General features: G+C 41.8%; 1 protein-coding gene across 2 annotated transcripts in view; it reads left to right on the top strand.

Moving 5' to 3' along the window:
* Positions 1 to 1,264: 1,264 nt before the first annotated feature.
* LOC109898165 (serine/threonine-protein kinase Nek7) overlaps positions 1,265 to 20,966 on the top strand; it is a 174,898-nt gene continuing 155,196 nt past the window's right edge. The window contains exon 1 of one of the 2 annotated variants that reach the window (XM_031833720.1): positions 1,265 to 1,650. The gene's annotated coding sequence lies outside the window, so the exon portion shown is untranslated. Of the gene's footprint in view, positions 1,702 to 20,966 lie in introns of both variants that reach the window. The other variant, XM_031833719.1, reaches the window with a different exon arrangement.

Below are 20,966 nucleotides of genomic sequence, written 5' to 3'. Positions count from 1 at the left end.
GTTTGTAGGTGACCAAAAACTTATTTTCCACCATAATTTGCAAATAAATTCTTTAAAAATCCTACAATGTGATTTTCTGGATTTTTTTTCTCATTTTGTCTGTCATAGTTGAAGTGTACCTATGATGAAAATTACAGGCCTCTCTCATCTTTTTAAGTGGGAGAACTTGCACAATTGGTGGTTGACTAAATACTTTTTTGCCCCACTGTATGTGTGAATGGTGACAGAATATTACCCCAGCTGTAGGTCCATTTGAGTGTGTGTGGTCACTTTGGCCTGCACATCAACCAGTTCTGGGAACATTCAATATTTGGGCTGCTTGCTCTCAAAGCGCTGCTTGAATATCTTCAGGCTTGTGTCTATTAAAGGTCAAGTACAAAATAGAGGACCTTAATCTGTGGCTTAGATTGAATTCAAAGTTGACACAAATGATAAACTAAGCAATAAGATGCAACAAACTACAACACATATGAAAGACTGTACCACACAGGCCAAGTTTCCCAAAAGCATCTTAAGGCTAAGTTCATTATTGGAACCTTCGTATGAGCATCGTTAAATCTCTGAGTTATTTCCCAAAACCATCATTACTAAAGTGGCACTTGAAAACCATAGCAGGTATGACTAAATAAGGTTACATAAACTTGTCTACTTGCTATAACAATTATCTGCTGTCCAGAGAGTAACAGAACACAGATCAGTGACTTCCTGCAGTAAAGTTTGTACACTGTTGACTCAAGAGAATATGCTAATCAGCAAATCTCTTTAACCTTTCAAAAAGCCAGATCAAAATAATTCAGCTAGCTAGGGTAGCGACAAGTCAAATAATACTTGAAGTACCCACCCCTCACCCACAGGCACAAACAAACATCAAAAACACCTAGCTTCACCAGCAACATTAGCTAGATAGTTAACTAGCAAGCTAGACTGTTGGTTTATAAAAGCCAAGGAAAGCTAATTTTATAACCAATTTCTCATGCATTTAAATAGCTAGACATATAGACGGTGGGTATAATTTGTGGAACATTTCAACAGAAATCTGTTCAAAAAACTTGCACATTGGTTGCCAACAAACAACACCTTCAAAGTTGTATAGGGGCAGAATAAGATACCGTGTAGGGAGTGGGCTATTCAATTACGTAAATGCAGGCAAATTTATTGATAAACATCTAAACGTCACTTCAGGACAAGCCTACTCGAAACACAGATGTTATTAGAAGACGTTCTAAAATCCGCTATGGGAAAAATGAATGGGGGAAAAACAATTGGAACCATTTCCGTATTTGACCGCTAGGTTTTATGGGCATTGTGATTATATATTGCGGTACTCTATAGGCTACTTCTGATACCTGTAAATCTGCCCTTAAAGATCACTGAAAATAAAAAAAATTGCTACTTTCGTTTCACGCCAGTGGTATTTGACAGTTCCCCTCAATTCTCTGACGTTTACCCCGCCCCATCAATCCTGGGTTGTTTACAATACTGCCACAGGCCAGGAATGGTAAGGGGCTTGACGGAATCTTTTGGAACATAACTCGTCAACTAGCTACTTTTACGATAGAGGTCGTCTCTGAAAAGTATTTGCGAACAGGGAAAGGTGCCACGCAAGAGCGGCCCGGCAACTTGACTGCAGCACGACCTTGGATTGGAAAAGTAAGCACCATCGCCACCCGAAAATAACAGTAGCGAGGCTCCCACTTCCTGGTAAGAATGCAGAATTTTGCTAGCTAGCTAACGTTAGCTAGGTTCCAGTGTCCATACCATTGCCACATGTTAACTAACGTTGGTTAACTTTCACAAACTTATCGAATTTGCCAGCCAGCTAACGTTAGCTAGGTTCGAGTGTCCATACCATTGTCACATGTAAAACTTAACTAACGTCAGTTGGTTAACAAACTATGCGAATTTACGGGGTAATTTCTTCATATTCCACGGAAATTTTAAGCAAACAAGATGTAAGTAATGCGACTTCACTTTTCATCGTACTTTAACTAACTCGCTATCAATCCATCTGTTTTATAGTTTATCTTGTACGTTACTAATAACGGTATGTACTGTCAACAGTTAGCTAGCTAGGTTGTCAGGTGTTGTATAATGATAGCTAATGTGCTATCTAGGTAATATAACGTTTGTCGTCAGTTTAGTACTTTTCCAAACTTTTGCCAGCCTGCCCTGTGTTTCAGTTCTCGTGTCTTGTCTGATGTCACAATGGAAATATGGGGTTATTTCAGAACAGTTATAATTCACAGACGGGTTGTCTGACAACGCCACGAAAATGATGTGGCCGGAAAGTGTGCGTTGTTATGATTCTGAACGTTGTCATGTCTAGATGGGATCCAGCATTTGTCAAATTTACATTTTTTTTAAGCTAATCCTAACCCTTTTCCTAACCATAACATAATTCCCCGAACCTGCCATGTTTATTCTCCTTATCTGCTGCGTACGTTCTCCTAAACCTGCTACGAAAAGTAAATTATTACAAAAGCTTCTAGCCATGACCTATTAATGGTCAGATAATTAGCAATAATGAAAAGAAGCTGCCTTGTGGGGAATCGCAGACCAGGAACAGGCAGATGCAACAAAATAACCTGGAAGTAAAGCTGCGTTGGGAGCCACATTTTTTAATGGAATACATAGATCAGGGTGGGGAAAAAAATAATTAAAACACAATTTAAATGTGTTTTTGGAAGGGCTGTGGTCACCATTCATGTAATACATTTAAATGTTTCATCAGGTAGTATTGAGGAGCTATTTCATAGGAAAATAGTTTACCTATATGAAAACTATTTCAATCCTATTCTTGGTGTGACTTGTATGGACAGAGCAGACCATCTGATATGCCCTTAAATATTATGATATGCAACCTGGAATCAAATTTTAAGAGGACCAGTGTTATATAGCGAGGGGAAAAAATCTCACATCTGTGCAGTTTGCAAGCAATGTTGTTTGGCTACATTGTATTGTTGTTTCCTCTCCAGAGTGTACTGGTTGTATTGTGTCATTTTGCTTGACTGAGAACCACAGGTTTCGGGCTGTCCCCAACCCTAAAAAATGTTGGTCGAACGAAAGTGTTCTTTCAACTAGGAATCGGCCAATATTAGCTAAAAATTCCAACATCTGTATTGGCCCGATGTCTAGTTTAACGCCAATGTGCAAAACCGATGTCAAAGCTGACGTGCATACCTATATAACGATGATGTATGATGTAATGACGCCACAAAAAAATATAGCGCTACAGGTGCAACACAGCATTCCTAACCTAGCCCACAATGTCTGCTGTGTGGGTCAAGCAGTCATTTGAAAGAGTAAGACAATTCCAGCGAGACAACTCAAGATAATTTAATTAATTGCCCTTGACAATCAACCGTTCTCTGTCATGGAAACTTGCCTAGAAGGAGGGTAGGGGGAGGATTCTATCATCAAATGTATTTCTTAGTTAGTTAGGTTGGCTGTATCACAACCGGCTGTGATTGGTTGCAATTTCAGTTTTATCCACCAGAAAAGAAAAAACAAATAATACGACAAAAAGTATTATTATTATGTATCACATCCGACCGTGATTGGGAGTCCCATTGCGCAGCGCACAATTGGCCCAGTGTTCCTCTCCCTCTAAAAACAGAAATAAATGTTTTGGCCTTTACAAATATTATTTTGGCCTTTTATTCAGATTACAATTGCTCACTTTTTTGTTTTTTTGAAAATGAAATAACCTCCAAAATATCGTTCTATAGTATGAAGTCGATGGCAGAAATGCTTCTCAAAGATGCCCTCTGGTGGTCAAACTAGCACGAACTAGCTTTAATGGCTGACACTTAAATAACGTGCCATAGAATTATGCGGCACTACGCAAGCTGCGCAAGCTGCGCTGCAGAACGCTGCAAATTTTAAATGACGAACCACTGTAGATCTGTTTTGACGTTTCCACTGGTTCAGAGCGTCCCATTTATCCCTTTCACGCTGAGTGGTTATCAAAAGTGAGCGAGCGAGTCAGGAAGATTTTTCAAATACATTAAACTCAATGGATGTAAAAACAGACTTTGTTTGCTTGCTGTTCTGAGATGAATAAAAAAATTGCATTGAGAAGCTCCACAGCTCATTAGTGGTGTTGCTTTAAGCCAATCAGAAATACTATCAGACCCCCAAATTTGGCACATTTTTATATGCCTACATTTGTGACTCACCACCTGGATTCGGTCTTATGTAGCAAAATGTGAAATTTTATTTTTTATTTTATTTTTTACAGCGGATAAAAGTAGACTCAGAGCTACAAAATGGTATATTCTGCTTCGAAAGTTGATGAATTTGTAAACTCGCTTTTGAGAGAATTTCGCATTTTGAATGTTTTGGTATCTAGTGAAGAGCTCCTCTTTGTCTAAAGTCATTCAGCATCGTTCACACCCTTTTAAGCTTCAGCACCACCCATCTCATTTCGCTCTCGGTGCGCACACTTGATTTATTTACCTCCTAATAACATGAAAACAGCCTAACCAGCTCTGCTGGCAACCATTTCATTACGCATTTTTGCAGATGTTTACTGACACCGGCCATATTCAACGGTGTTGTAGACACGTCACGTAAGGTTAGCTAACATGCCAGCCAGCTAACGCTAGGTAGTAAACCTTTCTAGCGCAGGCAATTTCACCTCGACAACATCCGGTGAAATTGCAGAGCGCGAAGTTCAAACTACAGAAATATAAATATTTAACATTCATGAAAATACATGTGTAATACATCAAAAATAAAGCTTAATTTCTTGTTAATCCAGCAGCTGTGTCAGATTTCAAAAAGGCTTTACGGCGAAAGCACACCATGCAATTATTTGAGGAAATAACCTCCAGGCAGGTGCGACACTAAAGTCAGAAATAGCGATATATTAAATAATAATAAATGCCTTACCTTTGAAGATCTTCTTCTGTTGGCATTCCAAAAGGTCCCAGTTACATCACAAATTGTCATTTTGTTTGATAATGTCCTTCTTTACATCCATAAAAACTCAGTTTTAGCTGGCGCGCTACAGTCAATAATCCACCGGTTTCCCTCCTTCAAAATGCATACAAAATGAATCCCAAACGTGAGCAATAAACTTATCCAAACAAGTCAAACAACATTTATAATCAAACCTTAGGTACCGTAATAGGTAAATAAACAATACAATTTAAGACAGAGGATAGTATGTTCATTACCGGAGATAAATAACGAAGAATGCGCTTTCCTCCACGCGCATGGAAACACTACAGCCAAAATGTGAGCCACTTAGAAAAACTAGCTCATTTTTCCAAAAACCAGCCTGAAACTCTTTCTAAGGACTGTTGACATTTAGTGGAAGCCCTAGGAACTGCAATCTGGGAGGTTTTCGCCTTACAATAAAAGTGACAGCCATTGAAAATAGTAGTATGCCAAATGTGTTTGTTTTTTTGGATGGTTTGTCCTCAGGGTTTTGCCTGCCATATCAGTTCTGTTATACTCACAGACATTATTTTAACAGTTTTAGAAACTTTAGCGTGGTTTCTATCCAAATCTATATATATATATACATATCCTAGCTTCTAGGCCAGAGTAACAGGCAGTTTACTTTGGGCACGCTTTTCATCCGGACGTGAAAATACTGCCCCCTAGCCAAAAGAGGTTAATTAAACAACAATGAACAAAATGCCAACAATGCCTAACATTAAGCTCTAACTAGAAAATCAAACCGCTCTGGGAAACAAATAATAGCATCCGCTAGGGAGCCAGCCAGCTAACGTTAGCTAGCTAGCTAACAGTACACTATAGCTTGAAATGAACTCCCTTTCTGTCAAATTTGAAACATGTTATTTCTGAAAATGTAGCTAGCTATCTTATCTGTATACACCATCATGCATGATGGACGCGTCTCCCTGTCAGGAATGCCATACCACGTTTTCCCTTAGTTTGAAGATGTAATCCGGAGACAGGTGTTTTATCCATCTCATTAGCTATCATTCTCTAATTCCACTGATTTTCAAAACTTGATCCTCCAGAAAGTGGAGAGCAACACTTATGCAGCTCCACCACACAATGCATTTTTTTAAGCCGCGTTAGACAGGATTACCAGCACAGACTGACAAGCTCAAATAGACAGCAGCCTTCAATATGGCAGACCAATCTGAACTCCCCTCTCAGCATGTCCAGCCCACTCATTATCTCAGACAATCATGGCTAGTGGGAAGGTTGCTCACTTTATCTGTGGCTTAACCAACAAGGCTCATAATTAAACAATTTTATTCATGTTTACAGATGGCATACAAGTTTTGTCATTAAGGCACATGTCGTTTCTGTTTGTTTATTGTAGACGTTTGCTTACTCTAGACATATCTCCCATGTCATGTTAATGGGTAACTGCCCATACAAATATAATGAATAGAATGGGCTTGTAACCTCTCAACCTGGCAATTATGATTTGTAAACTCATCGTTACACTCGCAATGGCTGCATGGTATTGTGATGCAATTTCCATGGTATAGTCCCAGTCAGTATTACACAGAACATTGCGGCCCCGACCGCTAAGGGTGCACGATTTGGACAAAATATCTAATTGCGATTTGTTATTTTTGGGCAGATATTGCAACTATGAATTGTATTTTTTCAAACACGTAGGTGAAAATTTTAATTCCATCAGACATCGTTTAAGTGTCAGTGTAGAGAATAACACTTCTAAAATGGGATCATGTGAATGAGTACATACTGTGCTAACTGAATACAAAACCAAAGGAAATACATATTTTCCAACATTGTTATAGGCTACATATGATAGTAGATATGATTATTACACATACATATTAACAAACATGCATTTTTAACATGATCATTAAACTATACTATGCTATAAGACCTTTCTCCCTCGATTGCTCAGTTTGGCAGAGCTGCCAGCTCTAGGAGGAGACTTGGTGGTTATAAACTTCTTCCATTTAAGAATGATGGCCACTGTATTCTTGGGGACCTTCAATACTGCAGACATTTTTTGGTACCCTTCCCCAGATCTGTGCCTTGACACAGTCCTGTCTCGGAGCTCTACATACAATTCGACCTCATGGCTTGGTTTTGCTCTGACATGCAGTGTCTTCTGTGGGACCTTATATAAACAGGTGTGTACCTTTCCAAATCCTGTCCAATCAATGGAATTTACCACAGGTGGACTCGCATAAAGTTGTAGAAACATCTGAAGGATGATCAATGGAAACAGGATTCACCTGAGCTAAATTTCGAGTCTCATAGCAAAGGGTCTGAATACTTGTGTAAATAATTTATTTATTTATTTTTAATACATTTTCAAGGATTTCTAAACTGTTTTTGCTTTGTCATTATTATTCCATACATTTTAGAATAAGGCTGTAATGTAACAAACATTTGAGAAAGTCAAGGGATATGAATACTTTCCGAATTCACAGCACTAACCTAGATAAGATAATGAAAGGAAGCCTGTACATAATAAAAATATTCCAAAACATGCATCCTGTTTGCAATAAAGTAAAACTGCGGAAATTGTGGCAAAGAAATGAACTTTGTGCAGAATAATAACCTAAAAAACGCAAGACAAAATATATGCACTGGAGTTGCTTACCAAGACAACCTTGAATGCTTCTGAGTGGCTTAGTTACAGTTTTGACCTAAATCGGCTTAAAAATATATGGCAAGCAATGAAAATGGCAGTCTAGCAATGATCAACAACCAACTTCAGAGTTAGAAGAATTTTAAGAAGAATAATGTGCAAATATTGTACAATCGAGTGCAAAGCTCTTAGACTTAGCCAGAAAGACTCACAGCTGTAATCGCTGCCAAATGTGATACTAACATGTATTGACTCAGGGGTATGAATGAGATATTTATGTATTTCATTAAAAATAAAAAAAATAAAAAGTTTTTTTCACTTTGTCATTATGGGGTATTGTGTGTAGGTGGGTGAGAACCCCCCCAATATAATACATTTTGAATTCAGGCTGTAACACAACAAAATGTGGAATATGTCAAGGGCCATGAATACTTTCTGAAGGCACTATGTCAGGTAAGCAAACTTTGCAGTTAACATTTAATTGAGAAGGTTTTTGGGGAAAGTATTTCTGCCGGTTATCATAAGCATCGCTAACTGGCTACATACAGAGTGATAGACAAATGTGTTTACCAAGGCAATTTTGATGGAAATGAATTGGCAGATGTTACGTTTGCCTTTTTAAGCCAGTGGCTAACCGGGGGTCAATGTGGCATTACCCATTACGCCTACATTTTCTGCTGTTAATGTTTCAACCTATTCATTTGGTGGTTATATCAATAACAGCTTTTATTCTAAACCAATCTTTTGTTTTATTATTAAGTTATTGACTATTATTTTAAAGTTCTCCCAAAGTAGCCAATTTCAAAGCTGCATTTTTTTGGGGTGTTTAGGTGACCTGCATATAAACACTTTTCTTATATTATTTGTACCTTTACCAATAATTGATCATACTTTATGTGAAATGAAAAGATGAATGTACTGATATATGCACAAATAGGATGGCATTTCATGGACATTTTTTTCCATGCTAGTAGTCGTGCCTGCACGCCAGAGTCACACAGTAGCAACAAGATAATAGATTTCAGGAATTCACAAGTTAGATTTTTACATGCATCTTGTCTTATTTTACTTTTAAATGAACCTTGTTTTCTTATACATGTATTACATTTTTAGTAAATTGGAACATTTCTCAGGTTGGCTTAAAGGGTACAGTAGCACAAACACTACCTGTGAATGTAAATGGCAATGTCTACCGTTTTGGCGAGAACAAAAGTCTAAGTCCACATTGATCTCTGTGGATATTATTGGACACCCTGTTATTAGTGCTAGGGTTCATGATGAGTAGTAATGATCGGTTTATTTTGATAACTTTAGAGGAGATTATATTAATCACGTTATGAATAAGAATGGGCAGTTAAGTTTTGAACATTTAGGAAATGAATTAAAATGGATGATTTGAGAGGTGGGTCTTATTTGGAACACCCACGGGGTTTACAGGGTACGTTCGGAATCCATTAAGCCCACTCCAGAATTTTGTTTAATCTCCTGAACAAATATTTCATAAAACTTTACATCTTTCATTTTGTCTCAACTTTTTCTTACAGAAATTAGGACAGTATATGTTAGAAATGTCTAAACGTAGATTTTGTTGGGCTTAATAGGTACACTTACGCTAGATAGTAGATAAAGTTTGACAGTTCGCGAGGGAACATGAATAAGTGCATGGACTTTCAGAATTGATTGGCGAGTTACTCATAGTTGGGCAGTAGCTCGCAATCTACCTGTTGGAGACCCCTGGTCTAGACCCGTATGGTAGAAGTTGAACTATGTAGCTAGGCCTTTTGTCCCACTCCCAGAACACTATATTGTGTCGTACTGTATTGAGAACAATGAGCTCAACTCACAGCTCACACAGCCATTGTTTTAACAGCCCAATGTCTCTCAGCTCGATTCCATCAGTAGGCCAGAATAGAATGCAACCAAAGATTATCCAGGAGTGGCTGAGTGATATCACATCATTCTATTGACCTTTATTATTACTCTCCCTTCTGTTTCTACATCCTCTCTCCGTCAAAGACAACAAACAGGGAAAGCATCACACTCACTCAGCCAGCATCAGCCAGGTGATGGAGATCAGATCACTGTCTGATTCTCTGAATTACACTGTCAAGGATCTAGTCAGAAACCCGATGGCTGCTCAATCAATGGCAGCCAAAAGCTGCCTGCATCAGACCGGGCTGAGCGTCAACAGGTTGTAAAATTTAGGCAGGGCCGCCTGCCAGTAACCTTGTTTTTGATTGCTGATGAGACTTGAATTGTTTTTGACAGCCTTTGGTGAAATGTCATGAATTGTTGCATCGTAAACCAGGTTATGCCTTTGTTGTTGCATAGTCTATAAATCTGTCTCGCATAGGCTTGTCTCATGTTTGATATCGTAACAGTTTCCGTCATTGGAGTTATGTTCTTAGATTAGGCCTATATGCAAGGGCCCTATAACATCTGTTTTATTTTTTGCCTGATTCTGTTTATTTTTTCCTTAAATTTTGCTTTCTCCAGGGGCCTTTTCCAGTTTTCACACTCAATCACTCTTTTTTGCTTAAATCATATCAGGAGACTACTTTTGACATCTGGGGAAAATATGGGATATTTTGGATGTAGTTACACTTTTAGTGATGGTAGAGTTTGCAAAACAAATGCCCACGGAATTAATTAAAATAATCATGATATCATTTTGCCGGGTAAACATAGAGCGCGTGAAATTACGCAATAGGGCATTTCCACAGTAACCGAATTACGCTTTGACTCAGTTTTTTCCACTTTAAAATGTATGCCAAACAAAAACCATTTGATTTTAAAGTTTAACAAATCATACAACTCTATTCACAATGACTACTTTGAACAATTTCCACAGGAAAAAAAGAGAAAGAAAACAACTCATTTAGTGGAAGAACTGTGCAGATGCAAACTTTGGTAACGAAATGACGGTAAAATCTACCTCAGATTTTTATGCAACCACGTTTTCCAAAAACTCTGTTAAGTATCTGCTCTGAATTAAGATTCAAAGATATCTGCAGAAAGAATGGGGTGTCAGCTATGACCACCTAACCAGTAGGCTACCTTTGGGGTGGCAGGTAGCCTAGTGGGTAGTGTTGGACTAGTAACGGAAAGGTTGCAAGATTGAATCCCCGAGCTGACATGGTAAAAATCTGTCATTCGGCCCCTGAACAAGGCAGTTAACCCACTGTTCCTAGGCCATCATTGAAAATAACAATTTGTTCTTAACTGACTTGCCTAGTTAAATAAAGGTGTTTAAAAAAATGTGTGTGTATATATATATATATATATATATATATGGCACCTTGATTTTGAAAATATATATTTTGGTTATTGAACTACAGTAAGTGAAGTGGAGTTACACCCAGTAATGGAATTACTGTAACATAATTACCTCATTGGTCCCTGATTTGTCCTACATAGAAATGCATAATTATGGATAGCATGTTATTCTCGTGTTTCACAAGTTTGGAAATCACAGTGCAGTACAGCAGAGTAGGGTAGAGTTCAGTACAGTAAAGTAGAGAATACTTCAGTAGAGTACAGTATAATAGTGGGGCAAAAAAGTATTTAGTCAGCCACCAATTGTGCAAGTTCTCCCACTTAAAAAGATGAGAGAGGCCTGTAATTTTCATCTTAGGTACACTTCAACTATGACAGACAAAATTAGAAAAAAAATCCAGAAAATCACATTGTATGATTGTAAATAAATTTATTTGCAAATTATGGTGGAAAATACGTATTTGGTCACCTACAAACAAGCAAGATTTCTGGCTCTCACAGACCTGTAACTTCTTCTTTAAGAGGCTCCTCTGTCCTCCACTCGTTACCTGTATTAATGGCACCTGTTTGAACTTGTTATCAGTATAAAAGACACCTGTCCACAACCTCAAACAGTCACACTCCAAACTCCACTATGGCCAAGACCAAAGAGCTGTCAAAGGACACCAGACTAAATACTTTTTTGCCCCACTGTATACTTGTTGTACTTTTGTATTTTATTGAACTGTTCTCTACTTAAGTGATAATGCCAGTGAAGCCGGTGTCTGGAAGATATATTGGCACAAGACTACAAAGTAGTGGCACTTCATTTAGTTTTACCTGTTTTCTGTTGATATTTCTTTGTATATATTTCAACTGGCTGAGAAAAGCTGCCCGCCTGTCTCTGTCTCATCCCCACTCCAGACTCATTCATTACTGTGTGACCGCTGTAGATCAAATTTTAATATTGAAACTATGTTGCAAATGTCGGAGAGACAGACGGTAATGTTTATACAAATCTCTACCGTTGAAAGCTAAATGTTAGTCTAAAAGAAATGTGAGATGATGTCTAGATTATTTTTTATAGTGGATATCAAGTTTATAAATTGCCTGCGTGGGCTGATGAGACGGTGAATTGCGCAGTCAGATCGAACAGAGTAAATAGGCATTTTAACGTCATAGATTTAGCCAGTGTTAACTTGTAAAATAGACAGTCTGGAATGCAGTTTCAACCAATCAGCATTCAGCATTTCACACACACATTGTAAAATTGCACTCACTGTGCTGTATTGTATTACTGTGTTCTACTGTATTGTATTATACTGTGCTCTACTCACTACATTGCTGTACTGTACTCAGTACTGTACTCAGGGCCTAAAATTACCACCCCACTACCTGCCAAATGTGGGTATATTTTGGCATTGGCGGGTAAGCATGTCTAATTCACCAGCCAAGTTGGCAGGTGGCCACACTCGGGACTCTATAGTGAGAGCATTTCATAAAAATAGTCAATTGTCAAGTATAGGCACATGTGCAAGTTATGATTCATAGAAAAATAAATACGTCAGTAGCTGTTTTTAAAGTATTTCTGATTGTGTTTCATATCTGGTTATGCTCAAAGAAATCCTAATCCTAAAATTATAGCAATCCCACCAGAGTAGCAACATTGCCTGTCGGAGGGCCTGTGCGTACTGTTAATGAAGTACTGAAATATTTGTTTTTAGAAGCATTGGCACAGGCATAAAAGTTGGTCTAATTTACTTGAAAGTCTACTGAAGTATGACTTTGTGTTTCTTGGCTGTTTACATTGTGTTCTCAAGCTAGGTTGCTTTTCAATGTTAGCAAAGAGACATCAGTCCTCTACTGGTTTAATTCTCACAGGCACACAGACTCAGAGTGGCCTGTTACCAAGGTAACCTTAAAGGGGACCTGAACATTTTATATCTTATCTGTGATATTTTGTTTAAGAAACTCCGGAATATCATATTAAGTTGTGTAATATCCCACATTACTTCTTACTAGTAATACATTTCTTGTTTAGGAAACATTCATATGCATTCTCGTCTGTTATGGCAACAACAAATTGTCTGGTAAAGAAATCTGAGTGGCTATTCGATTTTATCTACCTGCCACAGTGGATGGAATTCGGAGAAGTATTATAGTCCCTGACTGTACTGTACTCGACTGTGCCCAACTCACTGGACTGTACTATCCAAACTTGTGAAACATACAGCACCAGTCAAAAGTTAGGACAGAACCCTTCTCATTTCAGGTGGTTTCTTTTTTTCCTATTTTCTACATTGTATAAAAATTCAAAATTATGAAATAACACACATGGAATCATGTAGTGACCAAAAAAGTGTTTTATTTTAGATCTTTCAAATTAGCCAGCCTATCACGTTTTAAGGTATGACCCAGGTGCAGACCGTGTTGAAGAAACAAACGTTTATTCTTTAAACAGGGGCAGGCAAATGACCAGTCAAGGCAGGAAGGGGTCAAAAGTCCAGAGAGGGTGTAAGGCACCGGAACAGCAGGCGGGTTCAGGGTCAGGCCAGGCAGAGGTTGGTAATCCAGAGTAGAGACAAAGGTACAGGACAGCAGGCAGGAAAGGTCAAAACCGGGGAACTAGAAAACAGGGACGATAGCGAAGACGGAGGCAAGGGAAAATGCTGGTAGGTTTGAACGAACAAAGCGAACTGGCACAGACAGACAGAACACCGGTGTAAGGACCCAGGGGAAGATGGGCGACACCTGGTGGGGGGGTGGAGACAAACACAAGGACAGGTGAACCAGACAAGGCGTGACACACCCTTTGCCTTGATGAGAGCTTTGCACACTCTTGGCATTCTCAACACCAGCTTCATGAGGTAGTCACCTAAAATGCATTTAAATTAGCAGGTATGCCTTGTTAAAAGTTAGTTTGTGGAATTTATTTCCTCAATCTGTTTGTGTTAATCAGTTGTCTTGTGACAAGGTGGGGGGGAGGGTGGTATACAGAAGATAGCCCTATTTGATCAAATACCAAGTCCATGTTATGTCAAGTACAACTCAAGTAAGCAAAGAGAAATGACAGTGTTTAACAGTTTGGGTTACTACATGATTCCATATGTGTTATTTCATATTTTGTCTTCCCTATTATTCTACAATGTATGAAAATAGTACAAATAAAGAAGCACCCTTGAATGAGTAGGTGTGTACAAACTTTTGACTGGTACTGTGCGTCTACATCGACTTGAGAAAGTATTCACACCTTTAGCCTTTTTCCATATTTTGATGTGTTAGAGCCTTACTTTACATTGGATTCCATTGAGATTTTGTGTCACTGGCCTACACACTACCCCATCATGTCAAAGTGGAATTATGGTTTAAGAAATGTCTAAAAATTAATAAAAAATTAAAATACTGAAATACTTTTAGATAATATAGCCCACCTAGTTATTCTATGTGTGATATAATACAGTATTTTATACCATGGCATTGTTAAATAGTTGTATTGAAGGGCATTCTAGAGCGTGCATTAGTTCCCTATAATACATGTTATTTGCACTGCAGAGTTAAATGGCTATAGGTCATTTGTTCTATGTTTGAGCTGCTTTTGAAAGCAAAAGACTAATTAAAAACAATATTGGCATTGTTAAATTTGAGGTTCATCAAGTATTCATCCCCTTTCTTATGGCAAGCCTAAAGTTCAGGAGTCGAAATGTGCTAAACAAGTCACAGAAGTTGCATGGACTCACTCTGTGTGCAATAATAGTGGTTAGAATGATTTTTGAATGACTACCTCACACGTACAATTATCTGTAATATCCTTCAGTCGAGCAGTGAATTTCAAACACAGATTCAACTACAAAAACCAGGGAGGTAATGAAAGGCACCTACTAGTAAAATGTCTTCTACACCGCTGCATAAATTATGTAACATGCCTGGGAGATATGAATACTGTAGCTAGCTAAGAAGGTAATATTAAAAGCGTATGTTGTGTAGTAAGCAGTTAGTAGCCCATGTGCCTCACCCTAATAATTTGGTCCATTTCCCCCTCATAACTTGTTCATCTCAATTGTCAGTAGGAACCAAATTTGTTTAAGCAAGTCAGCCATATCCGCTATGCTTTTTTAAAAAGGCAGTGAATGTGGCTGAATGAACTGTTTCGCTCAGACAAGGCTCTGCTCATAGGCAGGTATAGCAGTGGTAGATGGGCAGGTGTAGCAGTGGTAGATGGGCAGGTGTAGCAGTGGTAGATGGGCAGGTGTGGTAGATGGGCAGGTGTAGCAGTGGTAGGTGGGCAGGTGTGGTAGGTGGGCAGGTGTAGCAGTGGTAGGTGGGCAGGTGTAGCAGTGGTAGGTGTAGCAGTGGTAGATGGGCAGGTGTAGGTGGGCAGGTGTAGCAGTGGTAGGTGGGCAGGTGTGGTAGGTGGGCAGGTGTAGCAGTGGTAGGTGGGTAGGTGGGCAGGTGTAGCAGTGGTAGGTGGGCAGGTGTGGTAGGTGGGCAAGTGTAGCAGTGGTAGGTGGGCAGGTGTAGCAGTGGTTTGTGGGCAGGTGTAGCAGTGGTTTGTGGGCAGGTGTAGCAGTGGTTTGTGGGCAGGTGTAGCAGTGGTTTGTGGGCAGGTGTAGCAGTGGTTTGTGGGCAGGTGTAGCAGTGGTTTGTGGGCAGGTGTAGCAGTGGTTTGTGGGCAGGTGTAGCAGTGGTTTGTGGGCAGGTGTAGCAGTGGTTTGTGGGCAGGTGTAGCAGTGGTTTGTGGGCAGGTGTAGCAGTGGTTTGTGGGCAGGTGTGGTAGGTGGGCAAGTGTAGCAGTGGTTTGTGGGCAAGTGTAGCAGTGGTTTGTGGGCAGGTGTAGCAGTGGTAGGTGGGCAAGTGTAGCAGTGGTAGGTGGGCAAGTGTAGCAGTGGTAGGTGGGCAGGTGTAGCAGTGGTAGGTGTAGCAGTGGTAGGTGGGCAGGTGTAGCAGTGGTAGGTGTAGCAGTTGTTTGTGGGCAGGTGTAGCAGTGGTAGGTGGGCAGGTATAGCAGTGGCAGTGGTAGGTGGGCAGGTGTAGCAGTGGTAGGTGGGCAGGTGTAGCAGTGGTAGGTGGGCAGGTGTAGCAGTGGTAGGTGGGCAGTGGTAGGTGTAGCAGTTGTTTGTGGGCAGGTGTAGCAGTGGTAGGTGGGCAGGTGTAGCAGTGGTTTGTGGGCAGGTGTAGCAGTGGTTTGTGGGCAGGTGTAGCAGTGGTTTGTGGGCAGGTGTAGCAGTGGTAGGTGGGCAGGTATAGCAGTGGCAGGTGTAGCAGTGGCAGGTGGGCAGGTGTAGCAGTGGCAGGTGGGCAGGTGTAGCAGTGGTAGGTGGGCAGGTATAGCAGTGGTAGGTGTAGCAGTGGTTTGTGGGCAGGTGTAGCAGTGGTTTGTGGGCAGGTGTGGTAGGTGGGCAAGTGTAGCAGTGGTAGGTGGGCAGGTGTAGCAGTGGTAGGTGGGCAGGTGTAGCAGTGGTTTGTGGGCAGGTGTAGCAGTGGTTTGTGGGCAGGTGTAGCAGTGGTTTGTGGGCAGGTGTAGCAGTGGTTTGTGGGCAGGTGTAGCAGTGGTTTGTGGGCAGGTGTAGCAGTGGTTTGTGGGCAGGTGTAGCAGTGGTTTGTGGGCAGGTGTAGCAGTGGTTTGTGGGCAGGTGTAGCAGTGGTTTGTGGGCAGGTGTAGCAGTGGTTTGTGGGCAGGTGTAGCAGTGGTTTGTGGGCAGGTGTAGCAGTGGTTTGTGGGCAGGTGTGGTAGGTGGGCAAGTGTAGCAGTGGTTTGTGGGCAAGTGTAGCAGTGGTTTGTGGGCAGGTGTAGCAGTGGTTTGTGGGCAGGTGTAGCAGTGGTAGGTGGGCAAGTGTAGCAGTGGTAGGTGGGCAAGTGTAGCAGTGGTAGGTGGGCAGGTGTAGCAGTGGTAGGTGTAGCAGTTGTTTGTGGGCAGGTGTAGCAGTTGTTTGTGGGCAGGTGTAGCAGTGGTAGGTGGGCAGGTATAGCAGTGGCAGGTGTAGCAGTGGTAGGTGGGCAGGTGTGGTAGGTGGGCAGGTGTAGCAGTGGTAGGTGGGCAGGTGTAGCAGTGGTAGGTGGGCAGGTGTAGCAGTGGTAGGTGGGCAGTGGTAGGTGTAGCAGTTGTTTGTGGGCAGGTGTAGCAGTGGTAGGTGGGCAGGTGTAGCAGTGGTTTGTGGGCAGGTGTAGCAGTGGTTTGTGGGCAGGTGTAGCAGTGGTTTGTGGGCAGGTGTAGCAGTGGTAGGTGGGCAGGTATAGCAGTGGCAGGTGTAGCAGTGGCAGGTGGGCAGGTGTAGCAGTGGTAGGTGGGCAGGTATAGCAGTGGTAGGTGTAGCAGTGGTTTGTGGGCAGGTGTAGCAGTGGTTTGTGGGCAGGTGTAGCAGTGGTTTGTGGGCAGGTGTAGCAGTGGTTTGTGGGCAGGTGTAGCAGTGGTTTGTGGGCAGGTGTAGCAGTGGTTTGTGGGCAGGTGTAGCAGTGGTTTGTGGGCAGGTGTAGCAGTGGTTTGTGGGCAGGTGTAGCAGTGGTTTGTGGGCAGGTGTAGCAGTGGTTTGTGGGCAGGTGTAGCAGTGGTTGGCAGGTGTAGCAGTGTTGTGGGCAGGTGTAGCAGTGGTTTGTGGGCAGGTGTGGGAGGTGGGCAGGTGTAGCAGTGGTTTGTGGGCAGGTGTAGCAGTGGGTTTGTGGGCAGGTGTGGTAGGTGGGCAGGTGTAGCAGTGGTTTGTGGCAGGTGTAGCAGTGGTAGGTGGGCAGGTATAGCAGTGGTAGGTGGGCAGGGTGTAGGTGGGCAGGTGTAGCAGTGGTAGGTGTAGCAGTGGTTTGTGGGCAGTGTAGCAGTGGTAGGTGTAGCAGTGGTTTGTGGGCAGGTGTAGCAGTGGTAGGTGGGCAGGTGTGGTAGGTGGGCAAGTGTAAGCAGTAGTTTGTGGGCAGGTGTAGCAGTGGTAGGTGGGCAGGTGTGGTAGGTGGGCAAGTGTAGCAGTGGTAGCTGGGCAAGTGTAGCAGTGGTAGGTGGGTAGGTGTAGCAGTGGTAGGTGTGCAGGTGTAGCAGTGGTTTGTGGGCAGGTGTAGCAGTGGTTTGTGGGCAGGTGTAGCAGTGGTTTGTGGGCAGGTGTAGCAGTGGTTTGTGGGCAGGTGTAGCAGTGGTTTGTGGGCAGGTGTAGCAGTGGTTTGTGGGCAGGTGTAGCAGTGGTTTGTGGGCAGGTGTAGCAGTGGTTTGTGGGCAGGTGTAGCAGTGGTTTGTGGGCAGGTGTAGCAGTGGTTTGTGGGCAGGTGTGGTAGGTGGGCAGGTGTAGCAGTGGTTTGTGGGCAGGTGTAGCAGTGGTTTGTGGGCAGGTGTGGTAGGTGGGCAGGTGTAGCAGTGGTTTGTGGGCAGGTGTAGCAGTGGTAGGTGGGCAGGTATAGCAGTGGTAGGTGGGCAGGTGTAGGTGGGCAGGTGTAGCAGTGGTAGGTGTAGCAGTGGTTTGTGGGCAGGTGTAGCAGTGGTAGGTGTAGCAGTGGTTTGTGGGCAGGTGTAGCAGTGGTAGGTGGGCAGGTGTGGTAGGTGGGCAAGTGTAGCAGTAGTTTGTGGGCAGGTGTAGCAGTGGTAGGTGGGCAGGTGTGGTAGGTGGGCAAGTGTAGCAGTGGTAGCTGGGCAAGTGTAGCAGTGGTAGGTGGGTAGGTGTAGCAGTGGTAGGTGTGCAGGTGTAGCAGTGGTTTGTGGGCAGGTGTAGCAGTGGTTTGTGGGCAGGTGTAGCAGTGGTTTGTGGGCAGGTGTAGCAGTGATTTGTGGGCAGGTGTAGCAGTGGTAGGTGGGCAGGTGTAGCAGTGGTAGGTGTAGCAGTGGTTTGTGGGCAGGTGGAGCAGTGGTAGGTGGGCAGGTGTAGCAGTGGTAGGTGTAGCAGTGGTTTGTGGGCAGGTGTAGCAGTCGTAGGTGTAGCAGTGGTAGGTGTAGCAGGTGGGCAGGTGTAGCAGTGGTAGGTGTAGCAGTGGCAGGTGTAGCAGTGGTTTGTGGGCAGGTGTAGCAGCGGTAAGGATTCACTCCATGGCGCTGATAAGAAAGCTCTGCTGTTGGGACAGCTGCTATAGTGCAAGTAATGTATTTTTTTCACTTTTTATTTAACCATGTAGGCCAGTTGAGAACAAGCTCTCATTTTCAATTGTGTCCTGGCCAAGATAAAGCAAAGCAGTGCGACACAAACAACAACACAGAGTTACACATAGAATAAACAAACGTACAGTCAATAACACAATCGGGGGAAAAAAATGTGCGTGTGTATGTATGTATATATACATACATACATACATACATGCACACACACACACACATACATACATACATACATACATACATACATACATACATACATACATATAATTTTTGTTCAATGTTGTGTAGTGGCTTTTCTGGCATGCGTACAATTTATATTTTTAATTGTTTGCCCCATCAAGATTTACATGCTAAAATTGCCACTGGCGCTGTGAAATGTTATAAAAACAACTTATCTATCACACAAATCTGTCTCTATCATTCTGTCTGCTTGTGTCCCTCTCCCCGCCTCTAACTGGGTCTCAAGTTACACAACCGGCTCATGCGGCTGCTTCAAACATCGGTGGCAAAAACAATTCTCTGATGTGATTGAGGTTGTGGCCACTTGTGATGAATTATCAAAGCAATTATCGGCTTACTTTCCAGTGAGAACTGCATGTTGTTCATCCTTTTCGAAATTTAATTAAATGATTGCTAAGATGACTGGGCACGAGTCAGGCTATTAGTAGCCTATGTAGCCTTTCCTTTCTCTTACTGACCGTTCGAGTTGAGTATAACTCGTTCCAAATTCTTTCAGTGACATTTTTTTTTGGGGCTGCTTCAAATTAGTTTGTTTACACTGAAGTTTGTTTTAATAAAATGACTTTATTCCAACCAGCAAGTGTCTTAGGAAATCATGCAATCGTTGCACAATACAGGCTAATGCATAACATGGTGGTTTTGAAGATAATATTTACATTAATGTTAACATTGCTGGACTGTGGGCAGGAGCTGGATGAGATCTGGTGGGATGTCTGCAAATAAACCTGCGGGGAAATCTCGTGGGAGAGGGTGGGCACGGTACCAAGAAATCTGTCCCGAGCAGACCCCTAAACCAAACAACAGTCCTAGCTTGCCATTATGAACCTCAAATTTAACAATGCCAATATTGTTTTTAATTAGTCTTTTGCTTTCAAAAGCAGCTCAAACATAGAACAAATGACCTATAGCCATTTAACTCTGCAGTGCAAATAACATGTATTATAGGGAACTAATGCACGCTCTAGAATGCCCTTCAATACAACTATTTAACAATGCCATGGTATAAAATACTGTATTATATCACACATAGAATAACTAGGTGGGCTATATCATCCAAAAAAATACAAAATAAGTGTGACATCGTGTGATACCCTTCAGCGTGATGTAAAGAGCTGAAATTGTGTGCTTATGGCTCAGGCTAACCCAGGAATAATCCAACCACTGCTCAGACTTCACACAGGGTCGCAAGTCAGTAATTTTCTGTTTACACATCTTTTGTAGTCAGTTTTCCTTCAGAGCACAGCAGACCTTGATGAGAAAGGATCAATGTTTTAGAAAATGTAACACTTTCATATCAAACTAGGAGCCGGGATGCAACCTCTAAGGATATTTGAATCTGTGAACATCAGGGACCCTCAGAAGATGGAGAGAAATTATTGTCAAGCCTGTTCCTCAGATAGGAGAAATATCGACAGCCTAGTTGTTTGACGGGATAAAACAGACTACTCTTAGCACCCCACCAAATAACACGATTAGACCGTAGAGCACTTTTAGAGGCCAATTTTGGCACAAAATAAGGTTGGTCAATTTATTAAGATAACATACTGTTCAGGAAAAGCATCATAAACGTTCTACCTATAGCCTAGGCGTAGTATGTATCATTTCTTTAGAGGCGGAGAGGGACTCTTTGACATCATGCAAAAGGCAGAACTTAATGTAGCTTAAAAAACAGCCTCAGGAGGCTTTCAAAGTCGAACGTGCATTGAGATAGAGAAGAGAAAAAAAAGCGAACAAAAAATGTGTTATTGTAACATCCCCAGGGGCATGATAACTGTAAAAAATGGTCAGATGACAAATGTCTCATCCCATCTTTAATACGATACTGAACCTCGCTGCTCGGCTACAACAGG

Source organism: Oncorhynchus kisutch, linkage group LG10 (genome assembly GCF_002021735.2).
Source record: "Oncorhynchus kisutch isolate 150728-3 linkage group LG10, Okis_V2, whole genome shotgun sequence".
In the NCBI taxonomy this organism is placed as follows: domain Eukaryota; kingdom Metazoa; phylum Chordata; class Actinopteri; order Salmoniformes; family Salmonidae; genus Oncorhynchus; species Oncorhynchus kisutch.
This window is presented reverse-complemented; position numbering and strand designations above follow the sequence as displayed.